Source organism: Cebus imitator, unplaced genomic scaffold, assembly GCF_001604975.1.
Source record: "Cebus imitator isolate Cc_AM_T3 unplaced genomic scaffold, Cebus_imitator-1.0 Scaffold87, whole genome shotgun sequence".
Classification (NCBI taxonomy): Eukaryota; Metazoa; Chordata; class Mammalia; order Primates; family Cebidae; genus Cebus; species Cebus imitator.
Window position 1 is genome coordinate 5,199,307 of NW_016107402.1, and position 17,730 is coordinate 5,217,036.

Sequence of the window (17,730 nt, forward strand, 5' to 3'; positions counted from 1 at the left end):
CCCAACAGCTCCCTTTCTCACTTCCATCTGGTTCAACACACCTGAACCAAAAGGCTCTAGAGACAGCAGGAAATGTCTGGAGCAGATCCGGAAACCTTCCAGTTACTGTTTCTTATCCGGTAGGCTGAGCCCCTTTCCCTAGGAAATCCCCCATTACTTCAGGTTCATGCTGAGCTATTTGTTTTAGATTTAGATTACCAAATTCCTAGTTTTACAAGGATAGGAAAGGGTTTTAATTTCCACAAAATGGATGTGACTATAGTCAAGGCACGCTGGACTGGTCCTCTTCTCCACATCTTGTAAAACTAAAGAAATCAAAAACAGCCTAATGGTTTCATGCTAGGGAAAATGACAAATTCACTTTAAATGAAAAGGTAAAGCATAAAGTTAACATATCTAAATCCTCAATTTCTCTTATTATTTTTTATTCTTTTTTGAGACAGGGTCTCATTCTCTTACCCAGGCTGGAGTGCAGTGGTGCAACTCAGCTCACTGCAACCTCCACCTCCTGGGCTAAAGCCAGCCTCCCACCTCAGCCTCCCAAGTAGTTGGGACCACAGGCATGTACCACCACGCCCAGCTAATTTTTGTATTTTTTGTAGAGATGGGGTTTTGCCATGTAGCCCAGACTGGTCTTGAACTTCTGACCTCAGCCTCCTGAAGTGCTGGGACTATATGCATAAGCCACTGCGCCCAGCCTTTTTGTTTTTTTGAGATGGGGCCTTGCTCTGTCATCCACTATGGAGTGCAATGGTGCGATCACAGCTCACTATAGCTTTGACCACCTGACTCAAATGATCCTCCCACCTTAGCCTTCTGAGTAGCTGGGCTAAGTCCCCAATATTATAAACTCCTTTTTAAAAAAAAAAAAAAAAAAAGGCAAAACAGGTTTACTTACATCAAATCTTAAAACACCAGCTCATCACCAAAAAGTTGACTATGAATAGAAAATGCTTAAACCAAACTAAACATTACAGACATATTGTCTGACCAAAAGAGAAAAAAAAAAAAAAGCCTTTCAGGCTCAAACGGGGAGTAGAACCCTTTGGAACAGACTGCTCCTTGTTATGGACATTCTGATCTGCTACAAGTAAAAATAAAACAGGAAGCCAGCAGCTTGGGGAACAAGATTTCCTGTCACCAACAGCAACAGCCCAAGAACCAAGAGAATCAGCTGTTTGCTTATAACTTTGAACCTCCCTTTAATAGTCACTGTGTGGCAGCTGTGCCTATCTTTGGGGTGCAGAGGTGTTTCCTGAATACTTGTCTACTGTCTCAGGAAATGATTTCCATTCCAATCCTCTGCTAAATTCCCCCTTTAACCCCAAGGGTTTTCTAGTCCAAATCCTGAACTTCCCAATTTAACTCTTTCCCTCTTTTATTTAATGTAAGGGGTATCAGGTACTAAGATGCAATCTTCAGTAATACATGGTAAAAAGAGAGTTTAGAACAGGAAAGGTGGGAGGAGGTTCCAAATGAAACAACCTTGCAGGGCTCTGAACACCATCTTCTAGGTGTCCTTAGATTCCCAAGTTTCAAACTTTCAAGGTCAACCAGAAATTTGGTGTATGGCCAGGAATGATTGAAAACAGCCACTGTGGCTCTTCCGCTGGTAATCATTTCAGTACTCACTCCAGCTTCTCAGAGGAGCTAAAAGAACCAGACTGCCTTGAAATTCTGTGCTGAATGTGACCACTGATGGCATTCTGGACTTTCTCTCTGGATATCTAATAGAAACTAGATTCCAGATGGCTATATAAATTTCAGATTGAGTGTGGGGGGCAAATTCTAACACCTTGGCACTTGGTACCTTGGAAAAGCAGAACAAATGGAATTAACTCTATGTTATCTGGTTGGGGTTTACCTGGAACCAAGTTTTCAAAAGCAAATGGTTAGAAAACAGCCCATTCAGCAGGCACTGGACGGTATAGATCCCACCCTATCCTTCTTCTTGTCAAAAAGGCCAGTTCCCACAATCAGTGGGAGACTACTCAAGAAATAACAATATGTCAGTATATACTAGGACAAAACAATTAGAAAAGTTTATCTGCTATTGTTTGAAGTGATTGTTTCAAAGCCACTGAAGAGGGACAAGATTCCTTGTTATGTGAAATTACATGTACCATTGCTCATTTTTCTTTTGGATAATCAAGGATTGGTATGCACAAGAAGTATGAAATTATTCATGATCTGAACCGCAACAGTAACTTGACCAAGAAGAAAAAATCTTACATTCAGAAAATGATAAACTTAGAATTGGGCAAAAGGATTTCCAGGCTTTCTGTCTCACACCTCAAGGTGTAGAAAATGTATGGGTTTTATGGAGTCAAGACATTCTTAGGTTAGTACCCTGACTAGTACACCTTACTAACTGATCTGTGTGATCTTGGGGGCAATTTTCCTAGAGATATTAAATAATATACATAAAATAAAATACCCACTACAGGGTTTAAAGAAAAAAAAAAAAAAAAAAAGGCAGTTATTTGTAGTTCCACAGTCCCTAGGCAAATCCTCCTGTAGAATAAATCCTATTCATTGATAAACATTTTATCTTATTATTTATTTTAAGAAACAGGGTCTCACTCTGTCATCTGGGCCTCACTCTGTTGCCCAGGTTGGAGTGCAGTGGCACGAACATAGCTCACTGCAACCTCAAACTCCTGAGCTCAAGTGATGCTCCCACCTCAGCCTCCCAAGTAGCTAGGACTACAGCCACATGCTACCATAACTGACTAATTTATTATTTTTTAGAGAAATGGGGCCTTGGAGGTTGCAGTGAGCCAAGATCGTGCCACTGCACTACAGCCTGGGTGACAGAGACTCCTCTTTAAAAAAGAAAAAGAAAAAGAAAAAGAAATGAGGCCTTGCTATGCTGTCCAGGCTAGTCTCTAACTCTTGGCCTCAAGCCATCTCCCCACCTTGGCCTCCCAAAGTGCTGGGATTATAGGTGTGAGCCACCGTACCCGGCCCCTCATTGATAAATATTTAAAAATACTTTTAACCATAGACATATTATGTGGCGGAATGAAATATTTACATAAAAATATTTAAAGACAAAACTAGCTTTGCAAGGTATTTTTCCTGGAGTTTTTCCTGGCGGCTGCTTCCAGCTGTGATCCTGGACCTTCTAAAGAACATATACTATCTCTCTTCCAGTCTTTCATAACTAGATTCCTCAACTGAACCACAGAACAAAAAAGATGATTACAGTGACAGTTTTCTCAATTCCCCTCAAGACTGTATGTAACTAGCGCCATTCTACGCACACTGGAGAAAAGTTAATATATTACATACGATGAATGCCTAATGACATTAAGATTTAATTGTCTCATGGAACTCCAGTTGAGAAAGGCTTCTCTATGATCAGCAGCACTTTACTGGTATAGAGCACTGGGTGTTGGGGAACCACTGAATTAAGGAAGTAGATCAGGGCTACATTTGCATTTTAGACAAATCATTCTACATAAGCACAGAAGATCAATTGGGAAACTTTACCAGCTGAGAAGGAGAAAGTAGAAATGGAAAGGCCCACCACATCACAGCTAGCCAATAGGAGTGGAGAAACTAGATGGACTGCAATTGCAGGGGCGAGTCTAGCCCTTCAGCCCCACCTACTGCTCTCTTTAGTTTTATACAGTTATATTCACAAAGTGATAAAATGTATGTTTCTTTATTAAAAGTGTCAGAATGCTAATGCCAATGAAGGAAACACAGAGAAAGTGAAGAAAACCAATGAAGTGGTGGTTCTTGGTCAAAAAGGGACATTCCGGATACATGAAAGAGTGGAATGCCCTGTCTTTATGGAATCAGTGAAGGTCTTTTTCAGACATCTTTTACTTTGATTAGGGAAATTATATACTATAGTGATATCTGCTAATTTGGGGATTTGAGAAGGTCTTACCTTGGGAGATGTTATATAGAAGAGGAATTAAATTAGAACTGCTGAGAATATAAAAGTTACAGGGAAGTAGATTTCAATTTATCTAGGTCATTTTAATTAGAATTGTCCTATAGTAGAATGGGTTATCTTTAGTTAAGGTTATGAGTTCTCTAGCCCCATCCTCTGGATGACCAGCTATCAGGCATATTGTGGGAGAAATTTCTAGCATTTAAGAAGGTGCTGAAAGGTCAGACTAAATCAAAGATGTTACAATTTTTATTCTGGGCTTTAGTGTCCTCATCTACAAAATAAACAGACTAAGCTAAAGAATCTATTAGAAGCTTCTCAGCTCTAAAATTTCTAGATTTGTTTCTACCCAAACTGCCATAATCTCCTCACTCAGCCAACATCCACTTGCATTCTGAACACACAATCAGAAGCACATTTAGGGACCGTAGAGAGGGGTGGATTATGGTCATGAATCAAGCTCCTTCTCCAGGTCTACATTTGTCTAGTTAGCAGGACCTATGAGATTCAGAATGGCCCAAAGGAAGTTCCAGACAAAGCCCTGAGGTTATTTACACCGAAGAGGCTCCCAGACTGATCAGGGAGTTAGCTACCCAAAAAATTCCAAAGGAAAAAATTGTCTTTTGGACCAGTTTCAGACATCCAGGCCAGACTCATAAAAGACTGCCAGGCCTTCCTAGCCGTGGCCCGGCAGTATACTGACCAGTTTGGACTGTTAGTGCCATGATAGTATTCACACTTTGAAATGGAAACTGGAGGCCGGGTACGGTGGCTCACGCCTGTAATCTCAGCACTTTGGGAGGCCACGGCGGGCAGATCATGAGGTCAAGAGATCGAGACCATCCTGGCCAACACGTTGAAACCCTGTCTCTACTAAAAATACAAAAAAATTAGCTGGGCGTCATGGCACACGCCTGTGGTCCTAGCTTCTCGGGAGGCTGAGGCGGAAGAATCGCTTGAACCCAGGAGGTGGAGGCTGCAGTGAGCCGAGATTGCGTCATTGCACTCCAGCCTGGTGACAGAGCAAGACTCCGTCTCAAAAAAAAAAAAAAAAAAGAAATGGAAGCTGGATGAGGCCCTTTAAGGTCCCCTCAAACAGTGAGATTGTTCAAGTCTGTATATTTGAAGTTACCATGGAGTATTTTTACGTATCACATCTGGTCAGTATAAAGTTAAAAAGAGACTCTGGGGCCAGGGACAATGGCTCACACCTGTAATCCCCACACTTTGGGAGCTGAGGCTGGAAGTTTGCTTGAGCTCAGAAGTTGAAGACCAGCCTGGGCAACAAAGTGAGACCCTGTCTCTGCAAAAAAATTTAAAAATTAGCTGGGTGTGTGGTGGTGAATGCCTATAGGCTCAGCTACTAGGGAAGCTGAGGTGAAAGGATCACTTGAACCCAGAAGGTTGAGGCTGCAGTGAGCTGTGATTGTGCCACTGTGCTCCAGTTTGGGCAACAGGGACTCCAATATCTACCCTACTTTCTGAACTCTCATGATTCTGATCCCAACAGCCTGGGGTAGGGTGGGGTGGGGTGGGGTGAGGTGGGAGTTGGAGAGTGGAAGAAAATACAAAGGGAGGGATATCTGTGAGAGAAGGGAGGATGCACTCATCTGTGCCCTACACTCTGAATTCCGTACCAGGAGAGAAGACAGATGACTGCTCATTCTGGCTATGTTTATTACTAGCTGTTCATAACAAATAAACAATGCTGCATTTTGAGCCAAGGTCACTGATAACACCTGCAGATTTCTATGGTCACATCCAAAAAGCAAGCATATTTGAGCTATAGCAATAACCATCACAACAGAAATGCTTCTCAAGGCAGTTCCTCTTTGAAACATACCCCCAAAATGCTGATCAGCAGTAGCAGGGGATGGAACATGTGGGGATGTTGCATGTGTGGCAATTAGGACTTCTGCTTTCACTTCAGCGTTTCCCACTGTTCTATAGTTAACAGCACTTTGGATGGGGACATATGAGTAGAGGTTTACTTTGTGGTTTCCTCTTTCAAGAGATACATTTCTTTATGTTAAAGACTATGGCTGGGTGTGGTGGCTCACACCTGTAATCCTAATACTTTGGGAGGTTGAGACAGGAGGACTGCTTGAGCCCAGGAATTTGAAACCAGCCTGGGAAACATAGCCAGACCTCATCTCTACTAAAAAAGATTAGCTGCGTGTGGTGGCACGAAGCTGTAGCCCCAGCTACTCAGGGGACTGAGGCAGGAGGATTACTCGAGCCTTGGAGGTTGCAGAGAGCTATGTTCACGCCACTGCACTCCAGCGTGAATGACAGCAAGACTCAAAAAGTCTTCTTTGTCTCAAAAAGAAGAAGAAGAAAAAAAGTATGCATTTCACCAGGTTCAAGACTTTCAGTTGTTAAGTCGAATAGTCATTTGACTTCAAAATGATAGACAATACATGGTCTTACTGTAAGTTAAGTCTGTATATTAAAATGTTTAAGGTATGAATTTACTGTTGCATATAGCAGTCCTCATTACCATGCAGCAACTACAAGGAAGAATGCTTCATTATAGGCTTAGGCACCCACCCACTTCCTGTTGAAATATAGGGTGGGGCTGAACTAACAAATATAACCACGCTCTCTCCAAGCACAAGGTCACTAAAACAATGTCCAAAGGAGTTAGTAGGACAGAAATGGAACTCCTGTGGTAGACACAAAGTATTTGACTGGGAAAACTGAGAAAAAGAGCTTACTTGTGATATAAAAGCAGGAGATATTTCGAATTTCATAAAGGAATGACACACCGATTCTGTGCCTACATCCAATCAATGTAGGGATCTTTCTTGTCTTGATATGGCTTTAAGACAGTAGCTGAGGAGAAAGAACTTCTAAAATCCAGTATCTTACTCCTTGAGCACAAGGTACATCCATGAAGGACCATTCACACCTGGTAATTCCATAACTTTTTATTATCTTTGGGGGCAACAGAACATTTTGTTCTTACCTTTTTACACTTCAGGGTCTAATCATAGTTTTGTTCTTAAAACTAAAATTGGGGGAATCTCTTTAACCTTCAAAATTGGTTTCTTCTAGTATCAACTTTTTCATAGAAGACTGTCTTCTAAATGGCCAAAATTAGACTCTCCTTTTAGTAGGATCCATTTGGTTATCCAAAAGAAAATACATTTAAATTGAGTTGGAAACCTGGATTGTAGCTCTTAGTCTAATGATGACTGGCAATCGGGGATAAAATTTCAATTCATCCCTCTAGTCCAGCTGTAAACTACACTAAAAAATGCTTGAAAGATCCTATATAAAACTGATTTTGCAGGCAAAGTATTCTTAACTCTGATGAAAAGATTTACCCGCATAAAGTATTTCTTGTATCTCCATCTTGGCCCAATTCTCTGTTATGGATCCACTTATTTACACGGGATCTACAATGTGGTCACTGATCACTTTCAGTTACAAAGTTCATTTTACTTTCTCAGTCAAATGCCAATTTCTAGCAAAACCCGTATTCTCAAAATTGTATGGTTTGAAATACTTCAAACTACCTATCTAAATGGGCTTTTACTTAGATTGGATAAATATAGATTATGAATAATTATACTCATAAATGGAGAAATCTTACCCTTTACCCCTAATAAGATACTCGATTTCTTTCAGCCATTGTGATCAACTGAACATTAAATTTACACAGGAGTTTAACATGAAAAACAACCAAGCTGCTCTGAAAAAACAAACACGCACACACAAAACAAAAAAAAGTATAGTATCAAACCTCAACAAATCAGTTCACTAGATTACTAGAAATATGTCAATAACTCACACAAGCCCCAATAAAATACTGTTCACATTCAAACACTTCTTTTTACATTTATAGCTAATGACAAAAGAGAGTGCTTTCCAGTTGGTAGTACCCAGAAATTTGAGATAAGAGAATAGATACAAAAATGCATTCCTCTCCAAGTACTTGGAAGAACCCAAACCTGGGCATGTATTCTCCCAAACAAACAGCCAAAAGTCCAATACACAGCTGGTTTTTACGTAAGGTTTTTCTAACCCCATTTTACTATCATACTCTGGGATGGAGAAGATGGAGCTTGACTGTAACCTTTCGATCCTGGCTCTTGCAAGTAGCATTGAGTACTGTAGGCTAAACTTCCTTTGGACAAGGTACTAGAGTACCCACTGGTGGATTAGTTACAGTGACAGGTTTAAAAATGGAAGAGGAAGGAGACAATAAGAGCTGAATTGCCCATCAGGCAGTAAGTCTCAATTCATCTGGCTAGCTGTCTAACCATTTGTTTTAATTTTTATGATGCCTTACTTCTTATTGCAAGCTTCTCTCTGCAGTAACTGCATCCTCTCTGGGATGGAAAGACCAAGAAAGAAGCCAACTTTACACAACTGAAAAAGGCCAGGGAAAAGAAGGCTGCAGAGCAACAACAAAAAGAAAATTCAGCAAAATGTTTTGCTGACACTTCAGGGCAATACACAAACACACCGTGTGGTCATGGAGAAGGCAGAAGCCACAGTCCTGAGATGTGACTATTAATACACCAACTTAAGTGAGAAGAGAGACCAGGCAATCACAACTGCATGTGAGACAGGGAATGGAATTATGGAGCAAACTGCCATGTAATTCCGTATGAACTATCCAATAGCCAGTTTTAACTAGAATTCCCGAAAAAGTATCATACATACATCTGTCAGTAATGGCCAAGCCACCCGCAACTGACTAAAAGTCGCAGCAAAGGGCAGCTGTACCTTTACTTTGTCTCACAAAGTCTAGTCAGCACTCAAAGCATGAGACTTACAAGCAAAAGTCCTTGAGCAGTGGGAAAAATAAGTATCTGTTCTTTCCTTTCGAACCTCAGTTTACTTTGAAGTTGCCAAAGCCTAAAAATCTGGTAAACAGTGGGCAGAGCAAGAGCATGAACATTAAGAGACATAGGTGTGGGCTTCACTTTACCATTGCCACATTTTAGCTCTGGAACCTTCGCAAGCAGTCTGATCTCTCAGTCTATTTCCTAGCCTGTTAAATTATTATGACCCCTAGTTTGTAAAGTCATTGTGAAAAAAATGAAATAGTGCGTGTATAAAATGTTTAGCCCAGTGCCTGGCACAAAATAATTAAAATAACAGTAGTAATAATAGTAGTTTAATGGTAGTGGTGGTGGTGGTAGTAGTAGCAGAATGGTTAACATCTACCTAGCACTTGCACTGTTCTAAATGTTCTATATATGGTTCTTTTAACCATTTTACAATACTGTCTTAATAAGCTGCAGGTTGTATTAATGGTTAACTACTAATTATAGCACTCTTATCAATCACTGAATATTTATCAAGAAGACACTAAAAGACACAAGGAAGTATAAAATCTCTTTCTTGACCCCAGGAGCTTATAATTTAGTTGAGGAGACAGATAAAACCACAGTTAAGTAACAATATAGCAAATAAATAGTAGTTCAATTATCAAATGAATGATGTACTCAACGATGACAATAGAAAGGATGAAAAGATCACTGTGAACTGAAGGGACTGAACAGACTCTCTGGAACCTTAAAGATCTAAACTGGGGCTGGGTGCAGTGGTTTATGCCTGTAATCCCAGCACTTTGGAAGGCCAAATTGGAGGATTGCTTGAGTCCAGGAGTTCGAGATTAGCCGAGGTGACATGATAAGACCCTGTCTCTACAAAAAAATTTAAGAATTGCCGGGCACGGTGGCTCACGCCTGTAATCCCAGCACTTTGGGAGGCCGAGGCAGGTGGATCACGAGGTCAAGAGATCGAGACCATCCTGGTCAACACGGTGAAACCCCGTCTCTACTAAAAATACAAAAAAAAAATTAGCTGGGCATGGTGGTGCGTGCCTGTAATCCCAGCTACTCAGGAGGCTGAGGCAGGAGAATTGCCTGAACCCAGGAGGCGGAGGTTGCGGTGAGCCGAGATCGTGCCATTGCACTCCAGCCTGGGTAACAAGAGTGAAACTCCGTCTCAAAAAACAAACAAACAAAAAAAACAAAACAAAACAAAAATTTAAGAATCAGCCAGGTGTGGTGGTACACACCTGTAGTCCCATCTGCTTGAGAAGCTGAGGCAGGAGAATTACTTTAATCCAGGAGGTTGAAGCTGCAATAAGCCAATATCTGCACCACTGCACTGCAGCCTTTGAGACACAGTGAGACTGTCTCAAAAAACAAACAAAGACCCCAAACCCAAGATCTGAACTGGGTAGAAGTGAATGTGAAAAACAGAGGGGAAGGTTTTTCAAGGAGAGCTAATATGATAAACAGAAGTCCTGAGCTTTACCACAGTATTTATGGAAAATTCACAATTCCAGTGGATTTCTACCCTATTTCATCAAATCTAAGATGCCACTTATTTTAAGAGGCATTATAATTCAAGAGATGTTAAAATGGGGTGGGTATGGTGGCTCATGCTTGTAATCCAAGCACTTTGGGAGGCAAGGCGAGTGAATCACTTGAACTCAGGCTTTTGAGATCAGTCTGGGCAATGTGGAGAAATCCCATCTCTACAAAAAATACAAAAATTAGCTGAATGTGGTGATGCACACCTGTAGTCCCAGCTACTCAGGAGGCTGATATGGAAGGATCGTTTTAGCCCAGGAGATCAAAGCTGCAGTGAGCAGTGATTGCACCACTGCACTCTAGCCTGGGTGTCGAGAGAGCGATGTTAAAATGTGAGGAAAAAAATGTACACCTCAGAGTCAATAAAATATAAACATATTATTCTAGAGACAAAGTCTCACCATGTTACCTGGCTGAAATTTAGTGGCCCTTCATAGGCACAATCATAATGCACTGAAGCCATGAACTTCTGAGCTCAAAAAATCCGCCAGCCTCAGAAGGTGGACAGGGTGGTCTTTAAAAAAATCTCTCTAACCGGCCGGGTGTGGTGGCTCATGCCTCTAATTCCAGCACTTTGGGAGGCCAAGGTAGATTACAAGGTCAAGAGATTGAGACATCCTGGCAAAATGGTGAAACCTTGTCTCTACTAAAAAATACAAAAATTAGCCGGGTGTGGTGGCGCACACCTGTAGTCCCAGCTACTCGGGAGGCTGAGGCAGAAGAATCACTTGAACCTGGGAGGCGGAGGTTGCAGTGAGCAGAGATCATGCCACTGCACTGCAATTTGGCAATAGAGCGAGACTGTCTCAAAAAAAAAAAAAAAAAATCTCTAACCCTAAAATGCATTCTACAACTCGGACTTACAAGAGAATACAGTTATGTACTACATAACAATGTTTCAGTCAATAATGGACCACGATGGAGATCATAACCCTCTTTTTTTTTTTTTTTGATATGGGGGTCTCACTCTGTCACCCAGGCTGGAGTGAAGTGGCGTGATCTCAGCTCACTGCAACCTCCCCTTCCTGAGCTCCAGCTATCCTCTCACCTTAGTCTCCCGAGTAGCTGGGACCACAGCCATGTGCCACCACGCCCAGCTAATTTTTTGTATTTTTGGTATAGATGAGGTTTCGCCATGTCGGCCAGGCAGGTCTCGAACTCCTGAGCTCAAGTGATCTGCCCACCTCAGCCTCCCAAAATGCTAGGATTACAGGAGTGAGCAACCCCCCTCCAGCCCCTTTTCTATGTTTATGTATGTCTGGATGTACAAATACATACTGTCTGGGAGTGGTGGCTCATGACTGTAATCCCAGCACTTTGGGAGGCCAAGGTGGGAGGATCCCTTGAGCTCAGGAGATTGAGACGAGCCTGGGCAAAATGACAAGGCCTTGTCTCTATAAACAATGAAAAACTCAGCTGAGTTCAGTGGTGTACACTTGTAGTCCCAGCTCCTCAGGAGGCTGAGGCAAGAGGATCCCTTAAGCCCAGGAGTTCAAGCCATAACTGAGTGTTCCATTGCACTTCAGCCTGGGCAACAAAGTGAGACTTCAGCTCTAAAACAAAAAATAGTAAATAAAATAAATAAACAATCAATATAACCAGCCTGGGCAACACAGGAAGACCCTATCTTTACAAAAAAATTTTAAAATATGCTGGATCCCATAAATATATACAACTACTATGTACTTACAAAAGTTAAAAATTAAAAATAAAAATAGGCCAGGCATGGTGGCTCATGCCTACAATCCCAGCACTCTGGGAGGCTGAGATGGGCAGACTGCTTGAGCCCAGGAGTTTGAGACCAGCCTGGGTAACATGGAGAAACCTCGTCTCTACTAAAAAAAAAAAACAGAAAAAATTAGCCAGAGGGCGGGGTGCAATGGCTCACACCTGTAATCCCAGCACTTTGGGAGGCCAAGACGGGCAGACCATGATTCAGGAGTTTGAGACCAGCCTGGGTAACATGGAGAAACCTCGTCTCTACTAAAAAAAAAAAACAGAAAAAATTAGCCAGAGGGCGGGGTGCAATGGCTCACACCTGTAATCCCAGCACTTTGGGAGGCCAAGACGGGCAGACCATGATTCAGGAGTTTGAGACCAGCCTGACCAACATGATGAAACCCTGTCTCTACTAAAAATACAAAAATCAGGTGAGTGTGATAGCATGTGCCTGTAAATCCCAGCTACTCAGGAGGCTGAGGCAGGAGAATCGCTTGAACCTGGGAGGTGGAAATTGCAGTGAGCCGAGATTGCGCCTCTGCACTCCAGCCTGGGTGACAGAGCAAGACTCTGTCTCAAAACAAAACAAAACAAAACAATAGCCAGGCATGGTGCTGAGAGCCTGTAGTTCCAGCTACTCTAGAGGTTGAGGTGGGAGGATTGCCTGAGCCCAGAAAGTCGAGCCTGCAGTGAGCTATGATTGGGTCACTGAACTCCAGCCTGGGCAATAGAGTAGGACCCGGTCTCTATACAAATAAATAAGTAAATAAAAAATTAGCCAGGTGTGATAGCATGCACCTGTGGTCCCAGCTACTTGGGAAGCTGAGGTAAAAGGATCAATTGAGCCCAGGAGCGAGAATCCAGTCTGGGCACAACACAGCAAGACACTCGCTCTTTTAAAAAGAAGAAGAAGAAGAAAAAAAGGCCAGGCACAGTGGCTCACATCTGTAATCCCAACACTTTGGGAGGCTGAGGTGGGCAAATCACCTGAGGTCAGGAGTTGGAGACCAGCCTGACCAAGAAGGTGAAACCCCATCTCTACTAAAACACAAAAACTAGCCGGGCATGGTGGCGGGCACCTATGATCCCAGCTACTTGGGAGGCCAAGGCAGGAGAATGGCTTGAACCCAGGAGGCGGAGGTTGCAGTGAGTCGAGACCATGCCATTGCACTCCATCTTAGGCAACAAGAGTGAAACTCCATCTCAAAAAATAAATACATATTCCTTCAATGCCAAAAGCAGAGAATAAGATAAGAAAAATTAAAAATCAATCAATCAATCAATCAGTATAGCTTGGTAAACCCAGAAGAATATTCAGACAAAGAAAGCAAGGATTCCTTGAGTCACTAGCTATATGACCTTAGGGTAGTCCATCCCTCTGAGCATCATCCGAAAAATGGGGAAAATACAAACCACTTATACTACAGTTGTTATTTTTTTGAGACAGGGTCTGGCTCAGTCACCCAGGCTGGAGTGCAGTGATGTGAGTGTGGCTCATGCAGCCTCAAGTCTCCTGGGCTCAAGCAATCCTCCCACCTCAGCCTCCAAAGTAGCTGGGGTTAGAAGCATGCAGCACCATGCCCAGCTAATGTTTCAGTTTTTGTAGGAACAGGGTCTTGCTATGTTGCCCTGGCCGGTCTCAAACTCCTGGGCTCAAGTGATCTTCCCACCTCAGCCTCCCAAAGTTGCTGGGATTACAGGCATAAACCACCATGGCCAACCTAGGATAGTTCCAAGGATAAGATGTAATAACATATGTAAGCATTCCAGAGGGGTACCCAGCATCCAGTAGGTACTCAGTAACTGAGGGCTCTCATTATTACTAACTCGAAGGAATGATGAGTTTATATGGACCTACCTCCTAGTAATGGAATAATCTAAAGAGAGCAGGTCAAATTAAGCAACAATGAGCATTACCTAAAGGTGTTCCTAAATGGTCCTCTTTTATTTGGTTTCAGTGGAGGCCAAGGAGGTGGACCTCTTGCCTTCTGAGACAGGCTCTTCAGGAATATGGAGACAAATACTGAAAAAGATGGATGGCCTCTGCTTGCATTATACCAATTTTAAGGATTACAACAAAGGGCAACAGTCTTCCAAATCACAGTCAAGGGTCAATCCAATATTTTCACTTTACTTTGAAGGCAAAACATTCTCCAAGAGACTATTATCTAGATTTTGGTATTTCTCTATAAAAACACACAAACAATCCTTTTATCTTAAAAGCCTGGGGTGAATGTCACCACTTCTAAGACTCCTTCCCTGACTCTTCTAGTCTGAAGTCATTTTCCTCTCTCCAAGTGCCAACGAGGTATGCTGAACCTCTCTTATAGCAGTCACTACATTCTATTTTATAGCACATATTTTTGGGGTATACAACTCTTTGAATACAGGAATTGAAAAACAAAATATCTTTAAACCTAACAGAAAGTAGTAGTAGCAATAGCCACCATCTGGAGACAAAGTAGGATTCTTAAAATTTCTTTTCATCCTACAGTGTCTGTTCAATAAATACCTGTTAAATTCCTGAAATGTGCCAGATATTTATTCACATCTTCTTGAATATTCTAATCCTCCAAACAAATTTCCAAGTTAAGTAGTATATTTTCATTTTACAGATGAGAAAACCAAAACCCAGAGTGATTCATAACTTTATGAAAGTCACACAGACAGCTTTCAAACCCAGGTCCAACTGTGTCTGAAGTTCATGTTCTTTCCATCACACCACACTAACTCTCCACAAAACACTCAAACTAAGAAGTTAGTTAGACAAATATGCCCAAACTTCTTATCTTTATATAGAAGTCCCACCAAAAGACTAGTTTCTTTCTCATGGAAAAAAGACTGCATGCTAACACATGAAAGTCTTCCTATTTACCCTAAAACTGAAATGGTGTTAATGAGTGTAACACACTGCTTTCTCCCTCTCTGCATCCAATTTTAGCCAGATGCTCTGGGGCTTCACATCTTTCCTTTAAACAACATAAACACAGGCTTATTTAAAGTGCCAGCCTCAGATAACATGTTCAGATGCTACTGCTTTTCAAACAAACTCCTGTTTTCAAACAGCTAGGCATTAGGGGTTCTGTCACTTCTGACAGGTTACTTTTATCTACAGGGTCCCTGAGAATCACTTTAAGTTTCATTTTGTGTTCAGCTCATCAAATCTTCTCATCAGGGATTTTTTTTTTTAAGCACCTAATCTTTCATCTTCTTTTACAATGAACCAAAACACACTCCTATAGGTAATTCCTAATTTGTATATTTTAATATAATATTCTTCTGACCCTTTTTTCTAAAAAGCACAGTTGTTTTTCCTATTTAGCCCAATTTAAGATAATTATATCGTAAGTGAAATTTCTCCCATCTTTCTGTATATAGGGAATACTGAAAAGTAAGTCTTTTTTAATTATTAAATGTAAATAGCTCATTAAATATAATCCAATTACTTTAATTTTAAAAGGAAGTAATTACAATATGTACATGTATTCTTGCCTAGATTTAATATCTTAATCTTTTCAGCATTAATATTTTAAATTAACCTTTGACATTAGAAAAATGCAAGAAACTGATATCTCTTTCAAAATATATATAAAGCTGTTCTTTACGGATTTTTGTTTCACCCACAAACAATTTTAGAGGGATTGTAAAGAGGGACAATTAAATACCACCTGCCCAAACTGAACTGGTATTTCTTATCTGCTATAAATCATGTTAAAGGGTCTGTTTTAAATTCTAATGCTTTAGTGGGACAAGAAGCCTAATGACTTCTATAGCATTCCAATAATCACAAAAGCTTTACTTGCAAAGACAACTCCAAGACAAACTGTTAGAAGAAACGCCTAAAATCCCAGCCAGCACTTTGGTAGGCTGAGGCAGGCATATCACTTGAGGCAGGAGGATCACATGGCAAAACCGCATCTCTACAAAAAACACAAAAATTAGCCAGGCATGGTGGCACACACCTGTAGTCCCAGTTACTCAAGAGGCTGAGATTGGTTGAGCCTGGGAGTTGGAGAGTGCAGTGAGCCAAGATTGTGCCAGCATACTCCAGCCTGGATGACAGAGTAAGAGCCTGTCTCAAAACAAAAAAAGAAGAAATGTCTTTGGTACAGTAGCCTAAACTTTCCATTACCTAATTTCTATTCTGTTACTAAAAATCATAGCTCCCTGGGATCACCCTCAAGGATTCTTCTTGCTCTCTGGTCTCTAGCCCCTGGAGTGTGCTTTTATAATATTTTCCCTCAGTGGCCTTCTGGTTCTTCCATTTTTACTTTCTTGGTGACCAACAGTAAACAAATTGCATAGCTAAATCTCTATAAACTGCCTTGAAAATGGGCTTTGGCACAGTCTGTAGACTGTCTTCTAGGATGGAGGGAAGAAACTTACATAAATGAGTAATTAAGAAGATGGAGCTCTCCTACTAAAATCGATCAATGAGTATTATTTTAAGATACGAATATATATTTATAAAAATGAAATTACATTTATATTAACACATAACTTTTTCCAAAATTCAGAAGTAACAAGAGCGGTATGAATAGATATGCTGTGAAGGTATCAACTGGAGCCATGTTTGTACAGCAATTTCCCTCCAAATTAGAACAGTTCTATTTAAAGTACTAAGACATATCATGTGTTTTCAGCAGTTCTCAAGGATTTCACTGAAATAGATTTTTCCAGTTCAGACCTTGTATTAATGAGCCAAAGGTGTAGCTCTGCCTCACTGATACCATTTGGCAAAAGAAATTAATGAAATGCATGAAGCTGGCTGTGATTAATTCCTTTCGTTGTTCAGATTGTAGCTATGTTGCAGCAGCTCCTGACTACGTAAGGCACTAGTTTCTGCAGTCATTCAGCCTAACTATGGAAAGTTATTTTATGGTCCGAAAAGATAGTAACAGTAACACGGGTTGCTGTGGGTTCCCTCATCTCAAACACTAATGGATTCCAAACAGTTACCGAAGGTTAGTTGAAGGAATGAAGCCTGATACCTGATGATGATCACAGTTCTCCAGAGGGACAGCACCATTTAAAGAAAATAAGAAGTAATTTCACAGGTAAAAGGTACACCAGTAGCTAAAACTAAGTCCTTAGCAAAATTTAAATGATTCAAGTTTCATCTTGATAACACTGGCATTTTGTAAAAGATATATCCTATTAGGCTAGCCCATGAAAGTTAAAAAGGTGTCTTTAAATGCCTGATGACCTAAAATTGCCACGTTCCATGGTTTAAAGGGATTGATTTTCCAGAGAAGGACAATATGATGCCAGATTCTGCTCAATGGAGATCAGAATACTATTTGGTGAACCTATTCTGCACCTGTGGAAGTAAAAGAATAAAACTGGCTCACACACCCCAAGGGAGGATGGTATTTATGTGGACTCTCCCTCTGACCTCTTGGCAGCAAATGTAAAAAAGTCCTTTTCTGAGCCTTAGGGGCGGGCCCAGGACTTTCAACTATCCATTCAAACAGGATTACGATTCCCCTCCTCCATAATTAAGTTCCTTTCCCATTCTCCATGCATGCGTGAATTGCAGTGACACTGACATGGGGGCTTGACATTAGTCTTTGAAGGTCATTTAAATCCTCCTCCTTCTAAACTGCCTTAAAAGCAATGTATCATCCATTCCACAATGCCTGAGTGTAGGGTTTGACTAGATCATACTCAAAGCAGAATCACCTGAGGAATAAAAAGAAAGCTCCAAATTTGGGTATCATAAAAAGAACAAATCATCCACAGCCTTGTTTATTTTAAAAAAAA

The 17,730-nt window shown here is 41.1% G+C and overlaps 1 protein-coding gene across 2 annotated transcripts in view; it reads right to left on the reverse strand.

Annotated features, from left to right (window-relative positions):
• The window catches only part of WASF2 (WASP family member 2), an 88,988-nt gene that overhangs the window by 25,487 nt on the left and 45,771 nt on the right, over positions 1–17,730 (reverse strand). Inside the window, exon 1 of one of the 2 annotated variants that reach the window (XM_037740703.1) lies at positions 13,885–14,000. The exons of the other annotated variant lie outside the window; for it this stretch is intronic. The gene's annotated coding sequence lies outside the window, so the exon portion shown is untranslated. Of the gene's footprint in view, positions 1–13,884; positions 14,001–17,730 lie in introns of those variants that run through there. 2 annotated transcript variants of the gene reach the window in all.